We start from the raw sequence: 6,000 nt of genomic DNA, 5'->3' as shown, positions 1-6,000 counted from the left end.
CTCGGTGACTGACACGCACTTCCTGGTCTACAGAACAGATCAGTTGAGTCATTTACTGAAGCGGCGACGCTGATTGGACCGAGTGCTGTTCACATGACTGGAAACTCTTTCCACTGACTCCAATCTAATTGTTACATATTAATAGAAATTGTTGGCAAGATACAGGAAATGGGCGGAAGGGTCTGGTTAACTTCAAGTGCGCAGACCTTTGCTCAGAAATTAAACATTATTCGCTCTTTTATGATCTGGAATGCACTGCCGGAATGGATCGTTGAAGCGGATTCAATCCTAACCTTCAAATGGGAATTAAATCAACACTTGAACAGAAACAAAAAGTCCGGGGCTATGTTGAAAGATCAGGGAAGAGGGACTAATTGGATAGCTCGTTTAAGGAGTCCGGCCGAAATATCTCCTTCTGTGCTGTTTGATTATTTTTCAGACACTGACAGGCCTGCTGTGTATTTATAAACATTTGCTGTTTATATTTCAGATATCCAGTGTTCCTGTCCCCTCAAAGGTACCTAGCACAGCGCAATATTATCAAGTTCATCGCAACAGTGAACATTTAGCAGAGAGAATTAAAAAATCCCCAACGTTTAGGAGAGTGGGTAACTCCTGGTAGTTTGGAGAATCTGAAGTCAGAGGTTATCGGGAAAATACAATAGAATCTTTGATCTAAATTTTCACCATTTAACGTGTAACCAGACTTGAATATTCCAACGCACTCCTGGCTGGCCTCCCACATTCCAGCCTAAGTAAACTTGAGGTCATCCAAAACTCGGCTGCCTGTGACCTAACTCGCACCAAGTCCCATTTGCCCATCCCCCTGTGCTCACTGACCAACATTGGCTCCCGGTTAAGCAGTGCCGCGATTTCAAAATTGTCAGCCATGTTTTCAAATCACTCCATGGCCTTGCCCCTTCCAATTTCTGTAATCTCCTTCAGCCCCACAACCCCATACCACCCCCCCTGCTAGATATCAGTGCTCCTCTAATTCTGCTCTCTTGAGAATCCCTGATTATAATCGTTCAACATTTGGTGGCCGTGCCTTCTGTTGTCTAGGCCCTAAGCTCTGGAATTCCCTGCCTAAAACTGTCCTCCTCGCTAACTCTCTTTCCTTCTTTAAGACATTCCTAAAAACCTGCCTCTTTGAACAAACTTTTGGTCACCTGCCCTAAGTTATTCTTATGTGGATCGGTGTCAATTTTTTTGTATTAAAATACTCCTGTGAGCACCTTGGGACGTTTTAGTGAGCCAGAAATTCGGGTCGGAGGCTTCGTAGGTGCAAGCCCCCGATCAGCACTTACCTAGCGCACCGGCCGTTGTGCTGTGGGCCTGCGTGGCCTGCTCCAACTGCCGGCGCGCAGTGCTTGTGCATCCCAGGGGCGCAGTTAGTTCGTAGCGTCCCCTGGGATCACGTGGGCCATGGAGAGCCAATGGTAGCAGGGAATCTCCATTCATAGATTTGACAGGAAGGGTTGTCAAATCTATGAAGAGATCGGCCTCAAAACCTAACAAAAATTTCAAATACATTTTAAAAAAATCACATTTTAAAGATGACTATGAATTACATAAAATAACTATTATAAACAATAATTTAAGTTTTTGAAAAAATTAATTACACATTTTAACGGGGCTAAAAATAAACTTACCTTTCTTTAAAGTATTTAAAAATAATAAAGCTGTGGAAAAAATGTGTTAATTATACTTAATTCACCACTTACCTTGTAAAAAGCAGGCCTTGCGACTGATTTAAAAGCGCAGCTGCGGGAGACTTACCCTCCCAGAGAAACCTGGAAAAAAACGGAAGGCCCAGGCGTACGCGCTGCCTTTCTGGCGCACGTGTTCGACCTGTGAACCCCTTCCTTTAAGGGAACAGAAGTTTCGGTTTCCCGCGCATGCGCAGAGCATGCATGAAACCGGCACTTTCGTTGGCTCTACGTGTGAGTAACCAGCGCGTACTCAACCGTGAGGACCCGAAATTCTGGCCCAATCTGTTAAAGGTGCTATATAAATACAAGCTGTTGTTGTAACTAGCCGATCTCCCACAGCGTTGCTGATCAAAACTGCAGTGTTCAGGTGAAGTAAGGCTCGAGGGTAGGGTAGAATTGGACAAGGGTGTAAGCACAATTCAGTCTCTGTTTTAACGTTATAGATTTTGTCTTTCATTTTATATAATAATTTGATATCGGTACCTTATTGGAAAAAAAATCTTACTTTCGCATGTGCTCCCTGTCTACAAACCTTACTTCCTATTGGCACTCGTCCTGCCACACGTTTGTGTCAATGTTTTTACCGTTGTAAATTTCCACGCACAGTTTCATAATGGAAATTGCCCATATAGGTTTGGCTACGTATTACTGGACTATCTGATCAGTCAGATATTATTGCCCACAAATCGCTCAAGATGACTTCTGGAGAAAAGTCTTTTGATTGGCTGCTTTACGTCGCAGCAGTTCCATCAAGGGGATTACTATTAAGCTCCATTGAATTAAATTCAAGATCGGTAAAACCGGAAGTTCCCAACACAAGAATTGGGATATAATTGTGTGGAGCATACTTCGGAGCCAGCAGCGAAAAGCTTCACTTTACAGCTGACAGCAAATTCAGGGCCTCTGCTTTAAGCGAGAGGAACATCTTCCCAATATTTGTGGTCGAGTCACTCCCCTCTCATCTAATTTATTTACCTAGGCTGTCTGCTATCAGGCTTTGTTTCTTAACTACATTCATACTCTGCTATAAAAGCACCTACCATTTGATATTTTATTATCTGTCAGCGCTTTTTACAGTCTCCCATTTCGACCTTCTAATTTCCCGTTGCAATCATTTACTTGCTGTGCCAAGAGAGAGTCTAACCACCTCCCTTGATATTCAACGGGATAATCTCGCCGAATCCCCCATCATCAACATCCTGGGGGAGTCACCATTGCCCAGAAACATAACTGAATCAGCCACATACTTATTGTGGCTACAAGAGCAGGTCAGAAGCTGGGTATTCTGCGCGACTGTCTCACCTCCTGACTCCCCAAATCCTTTCCACCATCTACAAGGCACAAGTCAGGAGTGTGATGGAATATCTTCACTTCCCTGGATTAGTGCAGCTCCAACAACAGCGGCTCAAGAAGGCGGTTCGCCAACACCTTCCCAAGGGAAATTAGGGATGGGCAAGAAACGCTGGCCTTGCCAGAGTCACCTGCATCTCAGGAACGAATTACAAAGTTACATCTAACCGTCTCATGTTGTCAAAGCTGTTGCAACAGTAAAATATATGTCGTAGATTTTCGCTTGTTGGAGAATTAACTACACTCCAGGACTTCATCCATGAAAGTGATGAAATGATCTGTTCCACGCATTTCACTGCAAATAGTATTGCTTCTTGTGTCATTTTTCTCTAAATGAGCAGGACAATTTTGACACACTAACCTTTTGGAGTACAGTTGCAGAATTGTATTACTCATGTAAAAGACAACACATTTTTTAAGTTTGTTGTTTGCTAATCTGTCTCTTTCGAAACAATTCCGATCACCTACTGCTCTGCATGGTTGTGTTGTGGTTCCTCTCCTCTGATAGAGGAGGCCGTGAATAAGAACTCGATGCAGAGAGCACTGAAGCGTACGGTGATAAGCATAGGAATGCTAAAGCTCAGTTAAAATTCAATCCTCTACACCAATAACATTTATAGTTTGAAAACCGAACTGTACTTTTAAAAGACCTAAAGAAAGCGTTCAATTTTTACACATATATCAAGTAGATTTTTTAATTGCACAATAGCTTGGTCATTTGTTGGTTCTTTCTTACAATCAGTCGGAAATTTTAACTTCCCAAAATAAAACGACTTCTGTACATTTCTGAGGGTGTTAAAATGCAAATTGTTCAATTTCCTCAGCAACTGACACCCAAACAAACTGTTAAACACTTATTGGCAGCTGACAATTGCATTTAATCTCAAGCTACATTAAATAGAAACAACATATTAATAGTTTCTAATGCACTACATCGTCGTTGTGTTTCCAACTTCGTCATGCCCCAGTATTTCCCCGAGTCCCATGAATGGATAGTACAGCAAAGTTCCATTTTCTCCCTAATTATTTCAAAATAACATGATGGCCAAATGACTAGTAGACACAACAAAGAAAAAAGGCGCCACTATATTTCCAACTTCTCCTTTGCTTTGTAATCCTGGTTGGAAGGTAGGAGACGGAGAGTTGGGCTAAAAGTACTCCATTTGCGAGGAAGTGACGAGCACTGTTCCCCAGGCATATGTTCTGGGGCCTCAACGTTTAACAATATTTACTAACGACTTCGATGAAGGAACAGAGAGGTGAATATCCAACTTTGCAGATGCTGCTCGGATAGGCGGGGCGATAAGTAGTGTCGATGGGAATAGGAATTTTAAACGGGGCATAGGCAGATTAAGTGAGTAGGCCACAATATGGCAAATGGAGTTCAATCTGAGCAAAGTCGAGGTCATCTACTTTGGATCCAAGAAGGATAAATAGACGTATTTTCGAAATGGTGAAAAACATAGGGACAGGATTAGGCCATTCAGCCCACCGAGCTTGTTCACTAGAATGATACCAGGAGTTAGAGGGTCGATGACCTGTATCCTAACGCCATTCACTCGCCTTTGCTCCATATCCCTTAACACCCTTGCCTAGCAAAAATCTATCGATCTTAGATTTACAATTATTACTGCTTTTGTTGGTGAGAGTTCCACATTTCTACCAACGTTTGTTTGAAGAACTGTTTCCTAATTTGTCTCCGGATTGCGTGATTCGCATTTTAGGGCGAGCTACCTTTGTCCCAGAAACACCCACCAGCAGAAAAATGTTCTCGGTATCTACCCTATCAATTACTCTCAAAATTATCATTAAGTCAGTCAAAGCACCTCTGAACCTTATAATTTTTAGGGAATACAAACTGAGTTTATATAATCTCTCTTCATAATTTAATCCTTGGTGCATTGGTAACATTTTGGTGATACGGTGCTGTACTATATCCAAGGCCAGTATATCCTTTCTATAGTTCGGCACCCATAACTGTACACAGCTCTCCACATGTGATCTGAACCAGGAGCTGTAGAGTAACAAAGGGATCTGGGAGTCCAAGTACACAAATCATTAAAAGCCAGTAACCAGAGGGTTGTGAATGTTTGGAATTCTCTGCCCCAGAGGGCTGTGAATGCTGAGTCGTTGAGTATGTTCAAGGCAGAGATAGATAGATGTTTGGACTCTAGGGGAATCAAAGGATATGGAGATCAGGCGGGAAAGTGGAGTTGAGGTCGTGATCAGTCATGAACTAATTGAATGTCGGAGCAGGCTTTAGGGTCCGCATGGCCTACCCCGGCTATTACATCTTGTGTTATAAACACTAGTTGTAGACTTCCACCTTGGCAGGTGCAAATGAAGCTATTGTTGTGGATCGGCAACCCATGATATACCCCCGATCGATTTGGAAATATATACTAGACGGTTTTGATAATGAGCAGTCCATGCCCAGCGCCAGTTTAATGCCCGGGTTGAAAATTGCAAATCTACCCCAAACACGTGTTGTTTTCTAACATCAACAAGCCCATAAAATTCAGCTACCCAGGATGAAACCTCACACCCCACTTTCTTGAGAAGGCGCAGACACTGCTTTATGTATCTGCTGATTCTTAATTATTGAATTAACTGCATAACTAATTGAACTTTACTACGTTTAATTATTTAAAAAAGTATTTCTTGCATTGTGCAGGAGGGAAAAGGGAGGAGTCCATGTTATAGAGGAGCAATAGGAAACGAAGTAAGAGATTTACAGGAAGGGAATTTGAGAGGCTGGAACCTAGATGACTGAAGCCATCATTACCAAAGGTGGGATGAAGTGAGGGAAGAAGACAAAAAGTCAAAAGAATGCAAACCCGTTGGTGGGGGTGAGGACGGGTGCAGCGTTGGACAACGTTTCAGAGATAGGGAGGGGTGAGGCCATGAATCGATTTAAATACCAAGTTGAAAACTTCAA

This window comes from Somniosus microcephalus, chromosome 12, assembly GCF_052327205.1.
Source record: "Somniosus microcephalus isolate GS21.2 chromosome 12, FLI_Smic_1.0, whole genome shotgun sequence".
In the NCBI taxonomy this organism is placed as follows: domain Eukaryota; kingdom Metazoa; phylum Chordata; class Chondrichthyes; order Squaliformes; family Somniosidae; genus Somniosus; species Somniosus microcephalus.
Note: the sequence above shows the minus strand (reverse complement) of the source record.